The 27,616-nt window shown below is 39.8% G+C and overlaps 1 long non-coding RNA gene across 1 annotated transcript in view; it reads left to right on the forward strand.

Moving 5' to 3' along the window:
• LOC106005767 overlaps positions 1-27,616 on the forward strand; it is a 169,485-nt gene that overhangs the window by 120,837 nt on the left and 21,032 nt on the right. Inside the window, exon 5 of the long non-coding RNA XR_006604617.1 lies at positions 21,875-22,007. This is a non-coding gene — a long non-coding RNA (uncharacterized LOC106005767). The remainder of the gene's footprint in view (positions 1-21,874; positions 22,008-27,616) is intronic.

Below are 27,616 nucleotides of genomic sequence, written 5' to 3' on the forward strand. Positions count from 1 at the left end.
AAACACAGAAGCTTCTTATTAAACAGTTTCTAAATGCCCTTCCTCTTACCAGACATGATTGTAGATCAGTATCAATCATAAAACCCACAAATCACATGACTAAAATATCCCAGAGAGGGTCAACCAAGTCCGCTACTGCTCTATAGGAAGTTCCCAGGACTAAGCTTAAATGCTGCTTTCTCTCTCTCCCTCTTTTTAAAGAATTATTTATTTGAGAGCAGTGGGGAGGGGGGGCAGGGGGAGGCAAAGGGAGAGGGAGAGAGAAACCTAAGCAGACTCTGCACTGAGTGCAGAACTGATGCGGGACTCAATCTCAATACCCTGAGATCATGATCTGAGCCAAAACCAAAAGTCAGTCACTTAATTGACTGAGCCACCCAGATGCCCCTTAAATGCTGCTTTCTTAATACCCACACCTCCCCCAGGCTCCCAGGAGGCTAATCTGAAATGCTTTCTCTCGCATCTCCTAATTTGCACATCAGGCCTGGTGGATAATGGGCCTTCAATAAATGTGGACTGAATTTTTTTATTGAATTTTAAGCAAAGACAGTCAGACCTCTTAGCAGTCATGTAACAGATGTTTTGAACCTCTTTTTTCTTTACAGTTTGCTCACAATCAGCAGTTGTTTTATTGCTTTTACAATAAAATTTAAATCAAGGAGGAATCATTCACAGAAGGAAGTAGAGCTTGAGTGATTTAGGGCCATTTCATGTCTCTCCCTAGCTCTGCTTTGGTCTTCTACCAAGTAACTCTGCCTTTAGCTTTAAATTTTAAAAAAAAAAAAGGAAAGATGAGGAAGGTTAGAGAGATTGGATCAGCTTTTCAGAAAAGGAAAGAAACACCACTATTGTCATAAACTCCAGGAAACATTTCTTCAGCCAGCTAATTTGGGTGCAACTACAGGATCAATTGAATGACTTGGAAGCCCTGTTTGAAGAGGACAACCTATTAAAGGTACAGGGAGTGTAACTTCTAACTTGCTTGGACTGACTTTTATAAGAGGTCTAAATTATTGAAATAATTTTCCATGATTCCACTTATAATGTGAAAGTGGTACAAACTGTTGTTCATAAATGTCTTGAAAATAGTCATTTTAATGTGTATATTAATTTTAGGAAAAAAATTGAGGATAGGGTAGGGTTGAATTTTATGATTTTACATAATTCCAGGCATCCTTGCATAATCAATGTGTGTTTACAACTCTTTTATGGGACTCAGGCATGATTCTACTATGTTAAATTATTTTAGAGGATTGCAGCTGTAGCTTTGTCCTTTTGATGTTTGATTGATCATGTCTGTATTTTCTGTGACACTGAGTCCTTGGTCAGCCTTCAGTTACAACATTGGCACCAGAGGAGAAAATGTTCCATTTTATGGAAGATGTGATTTTTAAGAACACGATGTGGTAAGAAACGAGACTGACTATGAAATCTAGAAACATGTATTTATGGCTACAAATTGATAACGGGAAATGTCTTAAGAAGACGGAAACTGACAGATTGTAGGATGGATCATCAGTAGAGACCTTCCAGAGAAAATCAACCTCAATCTATTATCTTAAGGGCAAAGAACAGAGTGAAGATGAGAAGACATGCTATTGGTGGTCATTGTTACTGAACAACTGTCCAACAGAAAGTGTCTTATTGCTTCAGGCAAGCCACTCTCCTCTACCTACTCAGTTACTCACACCAGGTAACAGAACACTCAGGGCATAGAAATAGATATGAAAATGTGTTTGTTTTCCTTTGTAATGTAATAAATCTGATTGCATGCTGACCATGACCTAGGCACTGTCATGGGTCTCAGGGATTACAAAGACAGTTGTTACTTAGTCTTTGTTTTCCAAAGGCTCCCAATCTAGTAGGAGAGACTGGCAAGTAGATAGTGCATTAAGGCCAATACTATAATAGAGGTAGCACTGGAATACAAAGAAGCAGATATTAAATCTACATTTGTGGGCACAAAGAAAGATCCTCAAGAAAAAGTATGAAAGGATAAAGATGAAAACATCCAAAAAGAGGCCAAACTGATCCCACTAGACCAGCCAAGAGCAGGTGCTCCTCCAAAACAGGGGCAGCCTTAGCCCACCCTACTACTCTGCCATATGAAAGGGAAGAGAAGAGCATTTTTTCTAAAGACACTGCCTCACAGAGAAGAAGGCTCACAGTCACTGTGTTTCTTCCACCAAGACCCCCACTACCTACCAGCATGGCCCAGCTGGACATTCCGGCGGGTCTCACTGGTGACAGGCCTGTCCCAGAGCCCCTCCCCCAAAACCGAACCAGAGGAAGCAATGAGCTCCTTCTAGAACTTAGAGGATAGGGCTTGAGAATATGATGTATGGAGAAGTGAATACATTTTACCCCACTCATGGCTTTGGAAATAATGGAGTACAGGTGCAAGGTAGAGCCTCTTCTCAATACCCCTTGACTGTCGCAGCCTCCCATTTCCTGTCCAGTTCCCACTCTGAGTCTATGACCCAGTCTAGAGAAGCCTTATCTCTACTACTATTCTTTTAAATCTCACTATCTTAGACAAAGATCAAGACTTTTCAGACTTAACCAATAGTCTAACAATTAGGGTAACCAAGGCAGAAGGTAGAATTAGAATCTAGAAGACAAACTGATAGAAAAGAAGGATCAGGAGGAGGCCTGGAACAAACAGCTTAGAAGCCATGAAAACAGAATTAGGGAAATAAATGTCCTGTGAAACATTCCAACATCAGAATTATTGGGATCCCTGAAGGGGTGGAGAAAGAGAGAAGACTAGAAGATATAGTTGAACAAATTCTGTATGAAATTTCCCTAATCTGGGGAACGGAACAAGTGTTCATGTTTAGAGGCAGAAAGGACACCCCCCAAGATCAATGAGTCTAGAAAGACATCCAGACACTTAATTGTGAAATTCGCAAATCATAATTTCAGACAAGAGGTCTTAAGGGCAGCTAGGGGGAAGAAATTCCTTATGTACAGAGGAAGGACCATCAGAATAATGTCAGACCTGTACACAGAAACCTGGCAAGCCAGAAAGGGCTGGTAAGACATATTCAGGGTACTAAATGAGAAGAACATGCAGCCAAGAATACTTTATCCAGCAAGGCTGCCATTCAAAATGGATGGAGAGATAAAGAGCTACCAAGACCAGCAAGGTTTAAAAGGGTATGGGACCATCAAGCTAGCACTACAAGAAATATTAAAGGGGGATTCTATAAAAGAAGAAGAACCCAAGAGTGACATAGAACAGAAATTTACAGAAACAATCTACAGAAACAAGGACTTCACAGGCAACATGATGTCAATAAAAATTTATCTTTCAATAATCACTCTCAACATGAATAGCCTAAATGCTCCCATAAAACGGCACAGGGTTGAAGACTGAATAAAACAACAGGACCCATCCATATGCTGTCTATAAGAGACACATTTGGAACGTAAAGATACATGCAGACTGAAAGTGAAAGGATGGAGAGCCATCTTTCATGCCAACGGGCCTCAAAAGAAAGCTGGGATAGCAATTCTCATATCAGATAAATTAGATTTTAAGTTAATGATGGTAGTCAGAGATACAAAAGGTACAGAGATACAGAAGGACACTACATTATTCTTAAAGGGTCTATTCACCAAGAAGATCTAACAATTGTAAATATTTATGCTCCCACTATGGGAGTAGCCAACTACATAAGCAAACAGTTAATCAAAATAAAGAGTCATATTGATATGAATACATTAATTGTAGGGGATCTTAACACGCCACTCAGTAATAGACAGATCATGCAAGCAGAAAATCAATAAAGAAACAAGAGCTTTGAATGACACATTGGACCAGATGGACCTCATAGATATATACAAAACATTCCATCCTAAAACAGCAGAATACTCATTCTTCCTGAGTGCCATGGAACTTTCTCCAGAATAGACCACATACTGGGCCACAAATCAGGGCTCAAACAATATCAAAAGATTGAGATTATACCCTGTATATTCTCAGACCACAATGCTTTAAAACTGGAACTCAACCACAAGAAAAAGTTTGGAAGGAATTCGAACACTTGGAAGCTAAAAGACCATCCTACTCAAGAATGTTTGGATCAACCAGGAAATCAAAGAACTTTAACAATTCATGTAAACCAAACAGAATGAAGACACACGGTGCAATACCTACGGGATGCAGCAAAGGCAGTCCTAAGGGGGAAATACATAGCCATCCAAGCCTCACTCAAAAAAAATTGAAAAATCCCACAAAAAAAAGTGAAACCATATGATAATTGACTCTCTCTGCTTGACTTATTTCACTCAGCATAATCTCTTTATTTGTGGAGCATAACAAATAGCATGGAGGACAAGGGGAGATGGAGAGGAGAAGGGAGTTGAAGGAAATTGGAAGGGGAGGTGAACCATGAGAGACTATGGACTCTGAAAAACAATCTGAGGGTTTTGAAGGGGCGGGGGTTGGGAGGTTGGGGGAACCAGGTGGTGGGTATTGGAGAGGGCACAGGGTGTGATGCAAAAACAATGAATATTGTTACACTGAAAAAACAAACAAACAAACAAAAACACATAAACAACAACAACAAAAAATTTGAAAAATCCCAAATACACCAACTCTCTTTATACCTTAAAGAACTGGAAAATCAACAACTAGTTAAGCCAACCCCATGCACAAGAAGAGAAATAATCAAGATTAGAGCAGAAATCAATGAGTTAGAAACTAGAGATACAGTAGAACACATCAACAAAACTAGAAACTGGTTCTTTGAAAAAATCATTAAGATCAATACTCCACTGGCCAAACTAACCCAAAAGAAAAGAGGGAGGACCCAAATTAATAAAATTATGAATGAAAAGGGAGAATAGAAACAATCATCAGAAATTATTATCAATAGTTATATGCCAATAGGTTAAGCAACCTAGAAGAAATGGATGCATTCCTGGAAACCTATAAACTTCCAAGACTGAAACAGGAAGAAATTAAAAACCTGAATCGTCCAATATCTAGTAATGAAATTGAAGCAGTTATCAAAAACCTCCCAAAAAACAAGAGCCCAAACCGTAAGAGACTCTTAATCTCTCAAAACAAACTGAGGGTTGGGGGGGACCATAGGGAAGGGAGAGGGTGGTTGGGTTATGGACATTGGGGAAGGTATGTGCTATGGTGAGTGCCATGAAGTGTGTAAACCTGGAGATTCACAGACCTGTACCCCTGGGGCTAATAGTACATTATATGTTAATAAAAAATAAATTATTATGATTTAAAAAGAAAAAAACAAACAAACAAGAGCCCAGGACCTGACAGATTCCCTGGGGAATTCTACTAAACATTCAAAGAAGAAATAATACCTATTCTTTTTTTTTTAAGATTTTATTTATTTATTTGACAGGCAGAGATCACAAGTAGAGAGGCAGGCAGATAGAGAGAGAGGTGGAAGCAGGCTCCCTGCTGAGCGGAGAGCCCGATGCAGGACTTGATCCCAGGACCCTGAGATCATGACCTGAGCCGAAGGCAGAGGCTTTAACCCACTGAGCCATCCAGGTGCCCTGAAATAATACCTATTCTCCTGAAGCTATTTCAAAAAGTAGAAACAGAAGGAAAACTTCCAGTCTCTTCCTATGAAGCCAGCATTACCCTGATCCCCAAACCAGAGACCCCAACAAAAAGGAGAATTTCAGACCAATATTCCTGATGAATATGGATGCCAAGATTCTCAACAAGATCATGGCCAATAGGATCCAACTACGTTAAAAAGATTATCCACTATGACCCAGTGGGATTTATCCATGGTATGCAAGGGTGGCTCAACATTCGCAAATCAATCAATGTGATAGAACAAATCATTAAGAGAAGAGAGAAGAACCACATGGTCCTCTCAATTGATGTAGAAGAAGCATTTAACAAAATGCAGCATCTGTTCCTGATTAAAGCTCTTCAAAATATAGGGATAGAGGGAACATTCCTCAACTTCATAAAATCTATCTATGAAAAACCCACAGCAAATATCATTCTCTATGGGGAAAAACTGACAGTCCCCCCTTTGAGATCAGGAAGATGACAGGGATGCCACTCTCACCATTATTATTCAACATAGTACTAGAAGTCCTAGCAACAACAATCAGAAAGCAAAAATAAATAAAAGGTATTCAAATTGGCAAAGAACAAGTCAAACTCTCTCTCTTCGCAGATGACATGATACTTTATATGGAAAATCCAAAAGACTCCACCTCCAAAGTACTAGAACCCATACAACAATTCAGTAATGTGGCAGGATACAATATCAAAGCACAGAACTCAGTTACTTTCTTTTACACTAACAATGAAAATATAGAAAGGGAAATTAGAGAATCGATTCCATTTACTATAGCACCAAGAACCATAAGATACCTGGGAATAAACCTAACCAAAGAGGTAAAGGATCTGTACTCAAGGAACTACAGAACACTTACAAAAGAAATTGAAGAAGACACAAAAAGTAGAAAAGTATTCCATGCTCTTGGATCGGAAGAATAAACATTGTTAAAATGTCTAAACTGCCCAGAGCAATCTATACTTTCAATGCCATCCCATTCAAAATTCTGCCAGAATTTTTCAAAGTACTAGAACAAACAATTCTAAAATTTGTATGGAACCAGAAAAGACCCCAAATTGCTAAGGAAATGTTGAAAAAGAAAAACAAAATTGTGGGCATCACGTTGCCTGATTTTGAGCTTTACTACGCTGTGATCACCAAGATACCATGGTACTGGCACAAAAACAGACACATAGACCAGTAGTAGAACAGAGTAGAGAGACCAGATATGGACCCTCCACTCTATGGTCAAATAAACTTCAACAAAGCAGGAAAAAATATCCAGTGAAAAAGAGACAGTCTCTTAAATAAATGGTGCTGGGAAAATTGTACAGCTATGTATAGGAGAATGATACTTGACCATTCTCTTACACCATACACAAAGATAAACTCGAAATGGATAAAAGACCTCAATGTGAGGCAGGAATCTATCAAAATCCTAGAGGAGAACATAGGCAGTAACCTCTTCAACACCAGCCACAGCAACTTCTTTCAAGACATGTCTCCAAAGGCAAAGGAAACAAAAGGGAAAATGAACTTTTGGGACTTCATCAAGATCAAAAGTTTCTGCACAGCAGAAGAAACAGTCAACAAAACAAAGAGGCAACCCATGGAATGGGAGAAGATATTCGCAAATGACACTACAGACAAAGGGCTGATATCCAAGATCTATAAAGAACTCCTCAAACTCAACACTGCAAAAACAAGTAATAACATCAAAAAATGGGCAGAAGCCATGAACAGACACTTCTCCAAAGAAGACATACAAATGGCTAAAAGACACATGAAAAAATATTCATCATCAGTATCCATCAGGGAGAACCAAATCAAAACCACATTGAAATACCACCTTACACCAGTCAGAATGGCCAAAATCAATGAGACAGTAAACAACAAATGTTGGGGAGGATGCGGCAAAAGGGGAACCCTCTTATGCTGTTGGTTGGGAATGCACATTGATGCAGCCACTTTGGAAAACAGTGTGGAGATTCCTTAAGAAATTAAAAATAGAGCTACCCTATGAACCAGCAATTTCACTACTGGATATTTACCCCAAAGATACTGATGTAGTGAAGGGCCATCTGTACTCCAATGTTCATAGCAGCAATGGCCACAGTCATCAAACTGTGGAAAGAACCAAGATGCCCTTCAACAGATGAATGGATAAAGAAGATGTGGTCCATATATATAATGAAATATTACGCCTCCATCAGAAAGGATGAATACCCAACTTTTGTATCAACATGGACGGGTCTGGAGGAAATTATGCTGAGTGAAATAAGTCAAACAGAGACAGTCAATTATCATATGGTTTCACTTACTTGTAGAGCATAAGGAATAACATGGAGGACATTAGGAGAAGGAAAGGAAAAGTGAATTGGGGGAAATCGGAGTGGGTGATGAAGCATGAGAAACTGTGGACTCCAAGAAACAAACTGAGGGTTTTGAAAAGGAGGTAGATGGGGGGATGGGTGAGAACTGGTGGTGGGTATTATGGAGGGCACGTATTGCATGGAGCACTGGGTGTGGTGCATAGACAATGAATTTTGGAACACTGAAAAAATAAAATTAAGTTAAAAAAAAAACTTGAGATGATTGATTTGAAAAAAAAAAAAAGAAGAAGAAAAAGAAAGAAAGGAAAAGAAAACTGAACCATTAGATCCACACCTGAGATACACCATGGATTAAACAAGTTTTCTATGGGGTGACCTAAAACCTTAACACCAATTGCAGTCAGAGAGGGAAATAAAGAGTTCCAAAGCCCAACTTTATGTATGTATGTATGTATGTATTATTTATTTGAATGTATTATTTTTTAATACACAGTTAACATTTAATCTTGTTAATTTACATATGCACATGCTAATGATTGGTATATCCATGATATCAAGAGTTTACTTCTGTCATATTAAAGACATGTTCATATTATCAGGACTACATGATTTCTTTGCTTTCTCCTCAAATTTTTCAAATCTAAACTAACTCAACCTAATTTTCCATCCTGGCCAGTCTCCTATAAGTTTTTTAATGATAAACCAGGAGCCTTTTTTGTGTGCCTTTTCACAGTGATCCTGTGTAGTGGCCATACACACAAGCATAAATATCCCTGGTGGTCTCCCACTTTGGAAACAGATCTCTCATAAGCAAACCCAGCATTTACAGTAACTGCTACCACACAGCTACCAACTTTTAAGTGACTTCTCCTCTTTACTGGTTCCATCTATCTGTCAAGCTTGAAATGGTATGTTGGAGTGCTCCAGGGTTCAGAGCTCTGACCTCTTTCTTATCGATTTATTTATCTACCTGGGTGAGTTCATTTAGCCCCAGGGCTTTTAAGATCCCAAACTTATAACTCCAGCTCTAACCTCTCTTGTGAACACATCACACTCATATCTAGCTGACTACTTAAAAGTCCTTGCTTAGAAGCATCTCAGACTTCAAATACACAAAATAGAATTTCAAATCCTCTGCCTCCATATGCAAACATGCACACACACATAACACACACACACACATACACACACACACACACACACACACACACACGCCTCCCACACTATTCCTCAGCTCAATAAAAGGCAACTCTATTCATCCAATACTTACAATTTCTCAAGCCAAAAACCTTGGAGTCACCATTGACTCTTCTCTTTCTCTCATATCCAGTCCATACCCAGGATCAAATATTTTGTACTTAACTCCACCATTGCCCTCAGCCACCACCCAAGCCACCATCATCTCTCACCTGGATTATTATAAGATCTGTCTAACTGGTCTCCTTGCCACCACCATTCCTTTCCCACAGTGTATTCTCCACAGACCAGTCAGAGTGAGTTTCTTAAAATGTTAAGTCTGATCAGGCCAGTTCCTTGTTCTTAATTCTCCCATGGCTTCCTCCCCTTCCCTTTGGCAGAAGAAAACCAAGTCCTTTACCAGAACTTACAAGACTGTACATGATCTGCCCTTCCTTAACCTTGAAACTCTGACCTTATCTCTAACCTCATCTCCCCAGTCCCATCTACTCTGACGTACTTCCAACTATACTGCCACACCTCACATGTGGTGAGTAGCTTCCCCATGATGGTTGCACTCACTGTTCTCTCTGCCTGGAATGTTCTTCTCTGAGATAACCTTTGCTTCAAGTTTCTGCTCAGATCTCACTTTATCACAGACGTCCCCTGACCATTGTAGACAGAAAAGCAAACCTCCCACCCAGTCTTTCTCCATTTCTCTCACCCAACTTTATTTTTCTACATAGCACTTACTGCCTCACTGGAGACAGGGAAGCCAGTTAGACAGTTATTGTAATAATCTCTGACATATTGTACATATTTATATCTGTTGACTATCTCTCCACAGTACTCAATATACTCCATAGAAACAGGAACTTGGGGTTTGGTTTTGTTTTGTTTTTAAAGATTTTATTTGTTTACTTGACAGAGAGATAGAGAGCACAAGTAAGCAAAGCAGCAGGCAGAGAGAGAGAGGGAGAGAAGCAGGCTCGTTGCTGAGCCGGGAACCCGATGAGGGGCTTGATCCCAGGATTTCGGAATCATGACCTGAGCCGAAGGCAGCCGCTTAACCAACTAAGCCACTCAGGCGCCCCAGGATCTTGGGTTGTTTTATACTCTACCCTACCTGCAGCAACTAGAGCAGAGATTGGCACAGGGTTGGTGTTTTTCAATACTTGTTGAATAAATAAAGGAAAAAAAAAATTAGAGACCTCAAGACAGACGTCTTGAGACACCATGTTCCCTGATGGCTGGCCACATGGTTTCTGGCTATAGCTGAGAGATGTTCCACTGGAATTGCCCTACTTCAGCCCATACAGCTAACGATAACCTGGGTATTGTGGTCAACATTGGCAGTACATCTGGAAACGTTATTCTGCTCTGGTACCAAACCCTGGAGGGCCAGCACCTGCAATATTGCATGCAACTTTAGCTATTATAGCTCAAGAAACATCCAAATAAAAGCAAGTACAAAGATCCAGGAAATGGAGAGGACTGCCAGAATAAGGTGGACATTTCAGTCTGTGTGATGAAAGAAGAGGAAATATGATCAAAATTTTAAAAAATCACAATGTTGTGGATGCCTGGGTGGCACAGTCAGTTGAGCATCTGACTCTTGATTTCAGCTCAGGTCTAATCCCAAGTCAGGCTCCACACTCAGTGAGGAGTCTCCTTGAGTTTCTCTCTCCCTCTCCCTCTGCCCCTCCCTACCCCCCATGATCTCACTCTCTCTGTATCTCTCTAAGATAAATTTTTAAATCTTTAAAAAAAAAATCAAAATGTTGTAATCAAGCCCAATGTGGGCTTGCATACGAAATCAAAGATACAAAAGAAACAAAAGAGGGAAACTCCTTAAAACTTGGAAGGTAGTATGATGTGATAGAAATTTCATGTGGGCAATGAGATAGGGACACTTGAGTTTAAACTTAAGGTCTAGCTGCATGATCTTGGATATGAACTACTATGAACTAGAATTTGTATGTACAATTAAGATAATGGTAGCTGTGCCATAAATATCATTATGAAGAGAATGCACAAAGAAAACACAAAGCAAATGCTTATTCCCTTCCTGTGATGAAGAAAATATTAGGATAAATGAAAGGAAGTCCTAAAGCAGAGGGCAAACTTAGGTAAGATTTATTATAGGATGAGAAGAATTAGGTAAACGAATAAAGGAAATATACATTATCTTATATTCATTCTGCATTAAACTATTCTCACTGACTTAATCTCCTTTAACCTCATAAGCTATCTTATGAAGTAAGAAAGGTAGAGATCATTAAACCCATTTTACAGATGAAACTGAGGATAGATTTTTTTAAACCTTTTTAACACAAGTTCAGTGATCCACCACTTCACAGGCCCTTTTTATAGAATTTAAATCACTTCTCAGAAAAGCTTAGTCACTTAGGAGAGACTCACTATGGGTGATTAATGAAAACAAAGATATCTGAGGGTTTAGTTTATAAGTGGAGTCAAGAACTACCAAATGCTTTCCCAGAACACCTCACAGGCCTGTTATGAAAGCATCTAGCTGGCTGGGGCCTGGATCTAATCCTCCTGAGCAAGTTTCTCAGTCTACTGTTTGCTGTCCTTAACTGGAGTGTAGTCCATCCGTGAGACCTGCCCATGGACATTTTCTTGCTGCCTCTGTTTTTGGAGGGCATGTTGTTGTGCATTCCCAAGGGTGGAGGGCCGACTTGGGAGGCCTGGGTCTTCAGTCACAATAATCCCAGTTACCAGAAACAGCTAAATCAAATTTATAACATATGTTTCCACAGCCTCAAATACCCACCATTTGTCCCATGACCTTCTGTCTTTAAACAAACGCCAAACAAGGAGATTCAATTATTCAGTCAGTCTAATAAGGAATCGGTTTATGCTGAAACTCAGTGCTATGTTTATGTAATTTTACGCTGTGGGTCACACTGAAAACTTTATGCCAGCTTATAGCTACAGTCCAGAAAGACTCCTACCTTTCTGTATGTTAAATTAGTTTCCAGGCAGAACTGATCCTCAAAGGAGAAAGAGCCAATCGTACCACATCAGTTTTTGGAATGAAAAACAACAGAGAAGTAGCATCCATTCATCCATGCAACAAATACTTATTGTGCTCTTTTGAAGGGGCAAGCACCATACAAGGTATTGGGACTATGAAATGGACAAGAAACAGTCCTTGGTCTCAGGTTCAGGGTTTTGTGGGCAGACAGACACTGAACAGTCTGAATCATTTACAACATAATGTAATAAATATTATGATGAAAAGATGTATAAGGTGCAGTGGGAGCTTATGCTATGTCATTACTGAATGTTGCCAGGAGATAATCACCTCAGTAATTAGGATGACCAACTCACCCCAGGTAAGTCTGGGATTCTAAGGGTTTCTTATCACTGATAGTCCTGTGTCCTAGGCAAAATGGGATGGTTGGTTACCCTACCTGTAATCCTAAACCAAAGAAAAAAAAGTAACTTTACTCTCCTTGAAAAAGACCAGGCTTATTCCCAGGGGCACAAGGGATCAGAATGACCTCATCAGTCTGAGGACTCAGTAGCTGATGGAAAAATTGATGTCTCCCATGGCTCTTGCCAGAGACAAATGAAAATCAGCCTGACGTGTTCGTAGAGCTCCTGCCTGGTTTCCCTGGCCCTTGGCTAGAGTCGTTTGTTTAACCTATATGAACAGTCCGTCTGTTCATCTATAGAACTGCCATAGATATGGTCTTAGGATAAGCCAGATTTTGCTGCTAAATCTAAGTCACTTAGAATCCCAAAGTTTATTTGCATTGCAGATCAGCTGGGGCTATGCTGCTCATCTTCTCACTCCAGAAGCCAGCTGAAATGGGACAGCCACCATCTCAACCATTGTCCATCCCCAGGTCAAAGGGAAAGAGAAACATTCTTCCTGCCTCAGAAAACATTTTCCACCTTCCACCAGCCATCTCTAAATGAAGGCTTTTGGTTGATTTTAGCGTTTTGTCATTGTTGTTACAACAGCTTACCCTGACCTATTCTGACCAATGGGGATACCCACTGGTGCAGCCATGACCCCCAGAGGAAGTAAGAGTAGAGGATTTGGTACCCTTGAATGCGGTCTCCTCAGGATTACTCATCTGAGCTATCCTGCTTAAAAACCGAAGCTAGTGCTGAGGTTAAGGATAGGGTTAGGGCACTGCTAAAGATCAGCATTCCTGGTTTGACCTTTATACAAACTTGTAAGTTTCTCACAGAGAACACTTTTTCCACGGCCAGAGCCTGCAGCCGTGGTCCCACCCAGCTATTCTTCTGACAAATAACGAGCAGCTGGTCACAAGGCCAGAGAGTATGGTTGGCACAGCAATTCCCCTCCCTGCTACTGAAAACTGCGCTGCAACATTCTTGTGTTTTAAAATGGGCCTTTTAAAGCCACTGGCTCATTTGGAACATATTTCTCATGAGTTTGATGACATTTTAACTCTATGCCCCTCCGTTTGCGTTTCATGGCAAGTTTCCTGTTCGGGCTAAAGATAGTCATAAACAAACTCTGTGGTCTGTATCTCAAAAAAGGAAACATATGTAAAGTCCAGTTACCATCGCTTTTCTCCGAGAATGGAAAGGCTCTGCTTCCTAGAGGGTGACATCCATTGGCAGATTGCCCTTTGACCGGCAGTAAATGGCACGTCTGAACTCATTTAGAAATCATTCAAAAGAATCAGGTGATTCGTTGCAAAAAAGGGCTCTTCCTCTAGGAATCATTCAGCAAGGAGTTTCAACGTGACTGAACTTTTATATAACTGAAGTCATCCATGATGTTCTGATGAGCATGGGCATAATGTACCACCTATGTAACTGGGACATCAAGAAGTTCTGACCATTTAGTTAAGTAAAATGAAATGATTCTCTTAGTCTGATGGTTGAATGGGTCCTTTTTTAAAAGAAATTCATAAAAGTTTAATTCCATTTAGGTGAGTCCCATCATGATCTTGCTTGGAAATGAGTTATCCTACAGCATGAGTTTTATAGTGACTGATTTCCTCTTCTGTTCAACATAGCAATTACTTAGCTGTGTTCTTATGTGTAAAAGCACATTCTCTAGAGTTCAGTTTATTTGGCTTCACTCCTGATGACGCTGCGAATAAAATTTCAGCATAATCTCCCGAGGATCCATGAACAGGAAATTATCCAATGACGAAACTCCAGCGAGACAGCAAAAGACCAGCTAGCAACTGAAGTTGAAGATGTTGGATGGCAGGAGCCTGGAAACAAGCATAAAGGGAATGGCTCCTGGGAATAGAGGGAGAATCTCCCAGGCAACTCCCAGGAAATAATTACCTTTCTTATCAAAGTCCCCAGAGTTCCATCCTTTGTTCACAGTAGACTCACAGACAATGGGAATTCTCAAGGAGACGTGTTTTGGATAGTATTCTCAACATGCACTCTGGATACAGTGTGAGAGACCAGCTCAGATGACCTGCATTGCACAAATACGTGCAGCCCTGAGCAGGAGCAGATAAGGAATTAACATTTCCCAACATGGGAGCCTCAGATCCCTAAGTTTCCATTAAGGAAACTACACAAAAGATTCAGCCAAAGTCTCCTTCACTTACTTGTTGATTCCTTCACTGAGTGTGTAGTATGTCCAAGTTGCTCTGCTAGGTTCTGGGAATAATCGGCAAATGAGACAGCCCTAGTCCCTGATAGAACAAAGCTCGTGTTCTACTGCAGTTGTTCAGCAGTGTAACAACGACTTTCAAAATGATGTAATTAAAATGTGGGAAGTATCAGATGTTAGGAGAGCATATAACAGGGAACATTACCTGGTCTGAAGTTCAAGGAAGGCTGCTCTGAGGACATGTTGTAAAATCTGAGAGCCCCTAAAGGATGAGTTTTAGGTAACTAGTCAAAGAGGTGGGGCCAGAACATTATAGACAGAAGGGGAAATGCAAAGACCCTCAGGTAGAGAGGAGAGTGGCATTCTCAAAAGATTGAGAGACAGCCAGGTGGCTGGAGCACAGATGCCAAGCAGGTGGGGAGACAGCAAAGCTCTGAAGGCTGTCAAGGGTTTGGGGTCTGAACTGGGAGGTGGGATATGGTGGACCATTAAATTGTAAGAGTAACATAAGTTGTATTGCTTGTAAACACATAATAAACAAATTGCAAAATACCAAATGATATGAAAAACTCCTTGAAAGTTTCCTCTTACCATCTACCCTCGACCCCAACTCATAGTGGTTAAGAGTAACCACAATGAACAGTTTTGTGTGGCTGTAAGTATTTTAAAGGGAGGGTTGCTTTGCATTGTGCTTATATAAATTAAATTATACTATGCCTATTGTTGTGCAATTTTTCATTTAATCATATGACTTAACCATCTTTCCATAATTTCTGTATTTATATCTACCTCATTTTTTATTTCAAGACCTTTTTCAAGATTCCAGGTAGTATTGCCAGAGGCTTCCAGGAATATGGAATTCTAAGCCAGCACCAAAGCCTCTGTCTCCCACTCTAAACAATAGAAATTCTCAACCAACTCTGATCAAAATAATGTTTTAACTACATAACTCAGCTCAAAAGAGGGAGAGGAAAACCCACAAGTGTCAGAAACATGGAGGGAAAGCAAAGCCAGAATGGGGAATGGGGTTCTCAGTCTCCATTAGAGGCATAGGTGTCTAAGGCCTGTGGTTCCCATTCAGGCAGGGATAGAAGATGAGTACTGAGTTGTGCAGAGGACTTGAGCAAAAACAGAGTGAACAAGACAGAAAGACTTACTCTACCAGGTATCAAGGCTTAACATTAAGACAGTACAATACTGGCATGATTTCCAGGTGAATTATAGATCTAAGTGTGAAAGAGAAACAATAAAACCTCTAGGATTTAACACAAAAAGAGTATCTTTGTGACCTCGAGGCAGGAAGAAAAGAGCAGAAGAAAGGAGAAAGGAAAAAAGGGAGATAGGATGAGAGAGAGCAAGAGACACAAATATATGGGGTCATATGCAGCAAAAGCAAAGGCAAAACCAAAAGCAAAATACTTCTGCTGGGAGACATCCACAACAGCTCAGAAGACACATGACTCCAAAAACAGAAAGTTAAAACAAACAAACAAACAAACAAAAAACCCAATACCTGTAAAGCTCTCAGTAAAATTACATATCACAACCAAAACAAATGCTCAATGGGAATTGCATTAAATGCATAGATTATCTTAAGGATAATTGACATCTTTAGTGTAATAGGTGATTTATTAATTACTTACTACGTGCCTGGCACTGGGTAGAGTGCTCTAAACAGCTCATTTTATTTAGTCAGCTCATTTTTTCAACTCTCATCCTTGACACAGGAGTTAACGAATATTATTGCTCTCATTTTACAAACAAGAAAGCCACGCCTTAGGGGCACCTGGATGGTGCAATCAGTTGAGCGTCTGACTCTTGGCTTTGCCTCTGGTTATCATCTACAGGTCAGGGGATCAGCCCCGCCTTGAGCTCTGCACTCAGCTTAGCGTCCACGTGAGATTCTCTCTCTCTCTCTCCCTGCCCCTCCCACTCATGCTCTCTCTCACAAATAAATAAATAAATCTAAAAAAAGAGAGGAAGGAAGGGAGGGAGGAAGGAAGAATGAAAGAGAAAGGAAGGAAGGAAGGGAAAGCCACACCTTAGAGGAGTGAAGCAAATGTTCTGAGATGACCTAGGAAAGAATTGGACTCCAGTGGTCAGACCTCAGGCTCCTCACCATGTGACACTATGCAGAAGCATGGACTGCACTATATATTCAGGTGTTATTTTTCTATCCTTCAATAATAGTCCAGAAAGATTTTTTAAAGTATTTGTTGCTTCAGGTATTTTATAGTTTGTTTTCATTTCTTGTTTTACTTTATTATGTTATATAGTTTGCTTTTAATTCTAGTTAGTGGACATAAAGTTCAATATTGGTTTCAGAAATAGAGTTCAGTGGTTCATTATTTACATACAATACCCAGTGCTCATCACAGGTGCCCTCCCTAATATCCATCACCCATCTAGCCCATCTCCCTTCCCTCCATCAACCCTCAGTTTGTTCTCTTATTGTTAAGAGTGTCTCATGATTTGTTTCCCTCTCCTTTCCCCCCTCCCATATGTTCATCTGTTTTGTTTCTTAAATTACACACATGAGTGAAATCATGACTTATGTCACTTAGCATAATATACTCTAATTCCATCCATGTTGTTGCAAATGGCAAGATTTCATTCTTTTTGATGGCTGAGTAATATTCCATATATATATATATATATATGGAATATATATATATATAATCTTCTTTATCCATTTATCAGCCAGTGGACATTTGTGCTCTATTCCATAATTTGGCTATTGTTGATAATGCTGCTATAAACATTGGGGTGCATGTGCCCCTTTAAATCAGCATCTTTGTACCCTTTGCATAAATACTTAGTAGTGTCATTTCTAGGTCATAGGATAGCTTCCTTTTTTAACTTTTTGAGGAGTCTCCATACTGTTTGCCAGAGTGGCTGCACAAGTTTGCATTCCCACCAAAAACGTTTTATAGTTTTTGATGCTACTGTGAGTGAGAACCTTCTTTCCATTACATTTTCTAAATTGTACTGTTGGTAATTGAGAGATTGATTTTTTTTTAATCTTGTATCTGACTACTAAGTGGTCTTATTAGTTTTTTAGTTGATTCTCTTGGATATTCCAGGCTGTCAAGATGAGATATGTAAATAATGACAGCTTCCTCTCTTTCTCCTAATTATTTGCCAATGTTTGTGCATTTTTATGGCATAGGGAGAAGTTCATAATGTAATCCTGTGGTGGAGGGGAGTCCTTAATGCATTCCAGGCAGCAGGAACTCTGTGTTTTGAGCACAAGGTTATGAAACAGGTTGACCCATTCCAGAAATTAAGAATAGTTTGACATGACTACAAGGTGCAGTGCAAATGAGGACAGCAAAACACAATGACTTGAAAGACGAGGATATTGTAGGATAACAAACCATTAAAAGACCTTCAGCAAGGCTGTGGCATGAAAAGCCTTACATTTTAGAAAAAATCATCAAGTCAACAGTGTGGAAGACTGAATGAGGAAGGGAATACTGAAAAAAAAAAGGAGATAGGCAAGGAGACTGTGACAATAATTCATGCAAGGGAGGAACCATCTGTGGAGTAAGAGGAAAAGGGTATGAATTTGTGAGAATCAAGTTCCTACTCATTCAGTCTCCTGCTAGTTGTGATTTTTTTAAAGATTTATTTATTTATTATAGAGAGATCAAGTGCATGAGCAGAGGGGAGGGGTAGAGGGAAACAGGGAATCTCAGGCAGACTCCCTGGTGAGCACAGAGCCCAACAAGAAGCTTGATCCCACAACCCCCAAAACCATGACCTGAGCCACAACCAAGAGTTAGAGGCTTATCCAACTGAGCCACCCAGATACCCCAGCCTTCTAGTTATGATCTTGAAACAGTTACTCAATCTCCCCAAGATTCAATTCTTCTAATCTGTAAAATTAGGATAATAAGGTCGATCTGGTATGGCTGTAAAGGTTAAGCAAGATAATGTACGTGACATACACTAAAAAATGGTAGCTCTTTATGGCAGAGCTACACAAGGGTGGTGAGAATGAAGCTGAGGTCATGGATTCAGAAAACGGTACCATCAAAGTGTTAAGTCAAAGCTATCAGGGAAAACAAACTGTGACATCTAAGTTATGAAGGACGGTAAAGCTGTAGGACACCCTTTCAGCCACATCCCAGGTTCCACCTCTCTTGCGCTGTCTGCTTTCTCTTCCCCCTCCCCATGCCCCACTGTTAAGACTGCTGTGGTGATTGGATTTACATCGGACGGAGCTGAACTACATGGCTCAAAACTTAGGGGGCCAACTCAACAACAACAAAAAACCCAATTAAAACATGAGCAAAAGACTAGAATAGACATTTCTCATTTCTCCGAAGGAGATATGTGGATAGCCTACAAACCCATGAAAAAAGGGCTTTTAATTAGGGAAGTGTAAATCAAACCACAATGAGGTGCCAGTTTGTATCCATTGGGATGGCTAGAATTAAAAAAAAAAAAAAAGGAAAATAACAAATGTTGGCAAAGATGTGGAGAAATTGGAACTGTTTTCATTCCTGGTGGATGTGTAAAATCGTTTAGCCCATGTAAAAAATAGTTTGTTAGCTTCTGAAAAAGTTAAAGATAGAATTAGCATATGACCCAGTAATTCTACTCCTCGGTCTATACTCAAAAGGATTGGAAACAGATGTTCAAACAAGCACAGGTACACACATGGTGTGGTCTGAATGTTTGTATCTCTCCAAAATCACATGTTGGAATCCTAATGCCCAGTGTTATGATGTTAGCAGGTGGGGCCTTTGGAAAATGATTAAGTTATCAGGGTGGGACCCTCATGAATAGGATTAGTGTTACAAAAGAGATCCACAGAGTCCCCTGGCCCCTTATACCATGTGAGGATACAAGAATTCTTTGAGCCAGAAAAAGGCCTTCACCCAACCATGCTGACACCCTGATCCCAGACTTTCAGCTTCCACAACTGAAAGCAATAAATTTCCATATTTATAAGCCACCCAGTCTGTATTTTGTTCAGCAGTTCAAATGGACTATGACAATACAAGTTCATAGAAGCCCTATTTACAAAAGCTAAAAGGTTGAAACAGCCCAATATCTATTAATCAATAATGATAAAATGTGGTATACACATATACTAGAATATTATTCATCCATAAAAAGATATGAAGAACTGATATATACTCCAACATGGAAAATGTAATGCTACATGAAAGAAGCCAGACACAAAAGATTATGATTCCATTTATTTTTTTAATTAAATTTATTTCTTTTCAGCATAACAGTATTCATTATTTTTTCACCACACCCAGTGCTCCATGCACTCTATAATACCCACCACCTGGTACCCCAACCTCCCACCCCCCCCCCCGCCTCTTCAAACCCCTCAGATTGTTTTTCAGAGTCCATAGTTTCTCATGATTCCATTTATAATAAATAACCAGAACAGGGGTGCCTGGGTAGCTCAGTGGGTTAAGCCTCTGCCTTTGGCCCAGGTCATGATCTCAGGGTCTGGGGATCAAGCCCTACATCAGGCTCTCTTCTTGGTGGGGAGCCTGCTTCCCCCCCTTCTCTCTGCCTGCCTCTCTGCCTACTTGTGATCTCTCTCTCTCTCTGTGTCAAATAAATAAATAAAATCTTTTTATAAATAAATAAATAACAAGAACAGTAGAGGCTGAGCAAAGATTGGTAGTTAGCAGAGCCAGGGAAATGGGAGAATGAGCAAAAATTACTTAATAGGTACGAAGTTCCCTTTTGGGGTGACAAAAATATTATGGAACTAAACAGAAGTGACGGTTGAACAACATGGTGAATATAGTAAATGCTGCTGAAATTTTCACTTTGAAATGGCTAATTTCATGTAAATTTCATTCACCTCAATAACATAAATAAATGAAATATATATTTTCTAATTATTAAAAAAGACTCTTCACAGAAAGTGAATGTGATTGGCTGCGAGAGTTCATAGACCCTTGCCTCAAGTCACCAATGAACAAAAGAGAGTTTGCATCAAACCAAGCAGTTTCCAGAGAGTTAATGGCCGGGCATTCTCTCCTGTTTCACAATATGAGTAGCCCCAGGAAAAGCAGAGCCATCTCCTACCAATGCCATTACCTTCAAGAAGCTAAAACTGCAGGGCCCCTGGGTGGCTCAGTGGGTTGAGCTGCTGCCTTTGGCTGAGGTCCTGATCTCAGGGCTCTGGGATCGAGTACCGCATGGGGCTCTCTGCTCAGCAGGGAGCCTACTTCCTCCTCTCTCTCTACCTGCCTCTCTGCCTGCTTGTAATCTCTCTCTGTCAAATAAATAAATAAAGTCTTTAAAAAAAAAAAAAACAAAGAAGCTGAAAGTGCATTGGGGCCCTAGTTTTTCTCTCTATTGTCTTGTCTTCCCACAGTTCCCCTGAACACTCCCAGCCTAAGGCTAGTTCCCGGGGCCTTCTGGAGGCAATTTTTCTCCCTTTGAGTTGCTGAATTTTCTTTGACTCTGATATTTTTAAAAGTCCTCACGTGGGGAGCCTGGGTGACACAGTGGGTTAAGCCTCTGCCTTCAGCTCAGGTCAAGATCCCAGGGTCCTGGCATGGAGCCCAGATCGGGCTCTCTGCTCAGCAGGGCATCTGCTTCTCCCTCTTACTCTCCCTCTGTGTTCTCTCTCTCTCTCTCAAATAAATAAAATCTTTTGAAAAAAATGAAAGTCCTCGCATACCATTATATGAAATTGTTATGTCTTATAAGCTACATGAGAGCAGTGCCTTGCTTCACTGCTATCCCTAGCACATATCACAACAAGAGGATTTAGGTGTTTAGTTGCCCATCTCAGCAGACCTGGGCTTCCTGGTGGCCGAGCATCGCAGCACTTGAACAAAAAAAAGTCAGACAGATAAATTGATTTTCAGTTTTAACATTTTAACATTATCGTTCCTGTATGCATAGGAAAGGAGATTGAGGACAAACCAGCTAATTTCCTCTAATATCACCCTTCTCCTCCCCAGTCAAAATATTACCTAGGCCCCCTTACCAGCCAATAAAAGGCAGGCTCGTTCTCAGCCTCTTCCACCGCAGCTCTGCGTTGTGGCTGCTCGTTCATCATCACCTGAAGGGAAAAATGCTGGGATATTAATCCAACATGGTTTGAAAAATGACATAATATCTCACTTGTTTCTTTCTATTCAGAATTCAAATTGTTTAATTTGTTGTATTAAAAAGAGACAAAGCATTAAACGCCCTCTCACTTCGCTCTTTTTCTTTTATTCAAGGTGACTCACTTTTGTCCAGTTACTGACTTCCCAGGAAATGTTGGCAGTGCTAGAAGCTGCAATTGGACTATTTTATTGCTCTCCTTCAACAAAGCCTTAATCTAGCTGTAAGCCTCAAAGAAAGACTCTACAGGTAATAATTACAGACAAGGGTTGTTCCCAAAGAAAAAGATGTTTTGACACTGTTAAGAATCACCATGTGTAGGTGCCTCCTCTGTTAAGCACAATACGTGGGAAGAAGACCAATTTCCTAGTCAGTTTCGGGTTTGAATCTCAGCTCTGCCACTTACTGTATGAGCTTGAGCAAGGTATTAAACAGATCTGAACATCAGTTTATTAACCTTAAAATGGAAATAACAGTTAATTCCTAGGGTTGTTTTATACATTTAATATATTATTGTATTTAAAGGTGACTGGGCGCCTGGGTGGCTCAGTCGATTAAGTGTCTGCCTTCAGCTCAGGGCATGATCCCAGGCTCCTGGATTGTCCCCCTCACTGATTGTATGCTCAGAGGGGAGTTTCCTTCTCCCTCTGCCTGCTGCTCCCCCTGCTTGTGCTCTCTCTTGCCATCTTTGTCTCTCTCTCTCTCAAATAAATAAATAAAATCTTTTTTTGAAAATTTTTTCCATTTTATTCCATTTCATTTCTTTTCAGTGTTCCAGCATTCATTGTTTAGCACCACACCCAATGCTCCATGCGATATGTGCCCTTCATAATACCCACCACCAGGCTCACCTATCCCCCTACCCCCTCCCCTCCAAAACACTCAGTTTGTTTCTCAGAGTCCAGTCTCTCATGGTTTGTCTCCTCCTCCGATTTCCCGCAACTCACATCTCCTCTCCATCTCTCCGTGTCCTCCATGTTATTCCTTATGCTCCACAAGCAAGTGAAACCATATGATACTTGATTCTTTCTGCTTGACTTATTTCATTCAGCATAATCTCTTCCAGTCCCGTCCATGTTGATACAAAAGTTGGGAATTCATCCTTTCTGATGGAGACGTAATAATACTCCATTGTATATATGGACCATATCTTCTCTATCCATTCATCCGTTGAAGGGCATCTTGGTTCTTTCCAGTTTGACGACTGTGGCCATTGCTGTTATGAACATTGGAGTACAGATGGCCCTTCTCTTCACTACATCAGTATCTTTGGGGTAAATACCCAGTAGTGCATTTGCTGGGTCATGGAGAAGCTCTATTTTTAATTTCTTAAGGAATCTCCACACTGTTTTCCAAAGTGGCTGCACCAACTTGCATTCCCACCAACAGTATAAGAGGGTTCCCCTTTCTCCACATCCTTTCCAACACTTGCTGTTTACTGTCTCATTGATTTTGGCCATTCTGACTGGTGTAAGGTGGTATTTCAATGTGGTTTTGATTTGGTTCTCCCTGATGGCTAATGATGATGAATATGTTTTCATGTGTCTTTTAGCCATTTGTATGTCTTCTTTGGAGAAGTGTTTCTTCATGGCTTCTGCCCATTTTTTGATGTTATTACTTGTTTTTGCAGTGTTGAGTTTGAGGAGTTCTTTATAGATCTTGGATATCAGCCCTTTGTCTGTAGTGTCATTTGCGAATATCTTCTCCCACTCCGTGGGTTCCCTCTTTGTTTTGTTGACTGTTTCTTCTGTTGTGCAGAAACTTTTGATCTTGATGAAGTCACAAAAGTTCATTTTCCCTTTTGTTTCCTTTGCCTTTGGAGACATGTCTTGAAAGAAGTTGCTGTGGCCGGTGTTGAAGAGGTTACTGCCTATGTTCTCCTCTAGGATTTTGATAGATTCCTGCCTCACATTGAGGTCTTTTATCCATTTTGAGTTTATCTTTGTGTATGGTGTAAGAGAATGGTAGAATTTCATTATTCTACATATAGCTGTACAATTTTCCCAGCACCATTTATTTAAGAGACTGTCTCTTTTTCACTGGATATTTTTTCCTGCTTTGTCGAAGATTATTTGACCATAGATTTGAGGGTTCATCTCTGGACTCTCTACTTTGTTCCACTGGTCTATGTGTCTGTTTTTGTGCCAGGACCATGCTATCTTGGTGATCACAGCTTTGTAGGAAAGCTTGAAATCAGGCAACATGATGTCCCCAGTTTTGTTTTTCTTTTTCAACATTTCCTTAGCAATGCAGTCTTTTCTGGCTTCATACAAATTTTAGGATTGTTTGTTCCAGCTCTTTGAAAAATGTTGAATTTTGAATGGGATGGCATTGAAAGTATAGATTGCTCTAGGCAGTTTAGACATTTTAACAATGTTTAATCTTCCGACCCATGAGTATGGAATGGTCTTCCATCTTTTTGTGTCTTCTTCAATTTCTTTCATAAGTTCTCTGTAGTTCCTAGAGTACAGATCCTTCACCTTTTTTGGTTAGGTTTATTCCCAGGTGTCTTATGGTTCTTAGTGCTAGAGTAAATGGAATCAATTCTCTAATTTCCCTTTCTATATTTTCATTCTTAGTGTATAAGAAAGCAACTGATAAAATCTTTTTAAATTTTTTTAAAAAAATAAAGGTGACCTGATACATGTTGGACTCTCAATGAATAGCCATTATCATCATTCTATGCCAGGCTCATCTTATTGAGATGAAATTTCATTTATCTCTTGTTTACATACATACATGCTCAAACACACAAGCATCACCTCACCTGATTTTCAGGCTTATATAATAACACTGCCAAAATAGAAAAGTAAGACAAAATGTATAATGTACTATAGCCATGAAAATGGTTTGTTTGTTTTGGTTTTTGTTTTTTCAAAAACTCTTAATTTATATAAACTCTGCTAGGCCAGACACATCTGCATCAATTTTACCCATATTTGCCAAATGTTACCCAATTTTTGATGCTGCTTTCCTTGTCAAAATTCAGAATTTCCACAAATAATACACTAATGTTTCCATACATATGTAGATCCCAATGGGAAACTAAACCAGATGTAATTTAAAAAGAGCATTGAGGAATATATTTTTCAAATACTGTCTGATTCTTGGGGGACTCAGAAATGATTTTCACAGTAAAATGAATTTAAATCAATTCAATAACTGGTTAGACAATGCCTACTACCTTCAAGACCCAGGAGAGATCCAAAGTGAAATATGATACAGGCTGTGCCCTCAAGCAGCTTATAGTCTAGTAAAAACCTGATAATATTAGCCATGTGACAGATCTTATTATTCTAACAAGTCCACTTCATCCCAATGTGGCCTATTCAGTGGGTCTCACAGAAATAATTCAGACAAAATCAGTTGGAAATATTACAGGTAATTTTCTAGATTCTTTGGGCAGATAACCTTGTTTTACAGAATAACAAAACAAAATAAAGGTTTCTGAATTATCTCTTGTGGCAACCTCTGTTGTTTGTGTTCACTAGGTAATAACTAAGCTATCCTTTTCTATGTAGATGGCACTCTTATGTATGAGACCAGAGCAGAGAAACGTAGGCAAGATTATTTGCACAAGTTATTTCCTTATTTGTACCAAACACTATGACATTTAAGCAACTCGAGGGAAATAAATTTTTACACCGTACTGGATATTCTGTGCTAAGAATTCTTATGCGGTGCACTAGGTAAATTCCATGTAGAATAATTTTCCTTAGGAAACAGAATGTTCATGAAGACATCCTTGTTGATTTTTTTTTCATTGAAAAATGTTCATCCAAAATTTGACTTTACAGACAATACCAGCACACTATGAACCAGACACTTGCAAATCACTGTTGATCTCTGGTATGCTAAGCCCTCTGGGGAGGAGAAGGAATGGAACATCATTTCCTCTCCACCACTAGGTAACTATTAATAGTCCAGCATTCTAATGAAAACCCTCATGACCTGGAAAAGTTAATGTGACTTTCAGTGTCCTATTTATACCGAAGGAATAACTCAGGATCAAATCCAAGATGTATACACATTTTTATACACACACACACACACACACACACACATACACATACAAATATACACACAGTTCATGGACTTATTCCACTCATTATGAAAACCAGAAAGAGTTATACAGTCTATATTTCTTTTGGGTCAAGAGTTACACAGTCTATATTTCTTTTAGTTCTCACATTACACAGCCAATGATTCAGGACATTGCAAAATACTGAGTTCTTCCAGAAATGCCTTTAGGAAAATGATAGACCAAATTTTGAAGATAATTGTCATCCACTAAAAACCAACTAATCAATTAATTAATTAAAATAGATGAAAAATCACAGCATTCCTCCCCCTAAAACCTTAATGAAATTCAAAGGTTATGTCAGAAAGCTAAACCAGTAGAACAGGAAACATAGTCTGAAATAAATTTAGGTATCAATTATATAGACATTGGTCAACTTATGATTTTTTGACTTTATAATGGTGTGAAAGCAATATGCATTTAGTAGGAATTATACTTTAAATTTTGAATTTCAATGTTTTCCTAGGCAAGTGATATGTGGTGCAACACGGTCTCATGATAGCAGGCAGCACCCAAGCCAGCTACTCCATCATGAGGGTGAGCAACTGGTATGTTTGCAAGCCTTCTGTACGACCAATGTACGACCATTACGTGTTTCACGACAGTGTTTCATAAATTACATGAGACAGTCAAAATTTTCTTATAAAATAGGCCTTGGGTGAGAAGACTTTTCCCAACCATAGGCTAACATAAGTGTTCTGAGCACATTCAAGGCAGGCTAGACTAAACTGTGATGTGCAATAGGTTAGATGTATTTAATGCTTTTTGGCTTAAGACATTTTCAGCTGATGATGGGCTTATTGGGATGAAAGTCTGTCCTAAGCCAAGGAAGATCTTACATTACTAAAATGATAATGCGATTATTATTGGCAGAAAGGTGTATCATGATTTACTAGGCTCTTTTCTTTGTTAGGTGTCCACTTGGACTTCCCTCCCTTGAAGAAGACTCTCCTGGCTCTTCTTAGACCAGGTTAGATGCCCTTTCATGTGCTTCTTATCTTAGCACTTGCAAATAAGCCTGGCAAGAGTTTGGTAAGATAGGTGTAGTTTTTTGTTTTTTGTTTTAAAGATTTTATTTATTTATTTGACAGAGAGAGATCACAAGTAGGCAGAGAGGCAGGCAGAGAGAGAGGAGGAAGCAGGCTCCCTGCCGAGCAGAGAGCCCGATGCGGGACTCGATCCCAGGACCCCGGGATCATGACCTGAACCGAAGGCAGTGGCTCAACCCACTGAGCCACCCAGGCGCCTAGATAGGTGTAGTTTTGATTGCCATTCTGCAGGTAAGAAAACTGTGTTCAGAGAAACAGAGTGACCTGTCTTACTAAGATAACCAAGCAGAACTAGGAACCAAACTCCAATTAAAATAATTCCAGCCCCCACACTTTGGCTACAGGTCACAAGGGAAAGGTCATTCAGTGGGCTTCTCTTACATTTATTCTTTTTTTTTTTTTTTACGATTTTATTTATCTATTTGACAGAGAGAGATCACAAGTAGGCAGAGAGGCAGGCAGAGAGAGAGGAGGAAGCAGGCTCCCTGCTGAGCAGAGAGCCCAATGCAGGACTCGATCCCAGGACCCTGAGCCGAAGGCAGTGGCTTAAACCACTGAGCCACCCAGGCGCCCCTCTTCCATTCATTCTAAGATTGCATCTACTCAACATTCAATAGAGAGATGAGCAACTATCTGTTGACATTGGGCAATAAGCATAGAGCATTTGGGTAATTATGATAAAAATGTATTGAACACTAGTGCCAAGTACCAGGTACTTGGTTAGCTGC

The sequence above is a fragment of the Mustela putorius genome, unplaced genomic scaffold (assembly GCF_011764305.1).
Source record: "Mustela putorius furo isolate JIRA1106 unplaced genomic scaffold, ASM1176430v1.1 tig00537227_pilon_pilon_pilon, whole genome shotgun sequence".
In the NCBI taxonomy this organism is placed as follows: Eukaryota; Metazoa; Chordata; class Mammalia; order Carnivora; family Mustelidae; genus Mustela; species Mustela putorius.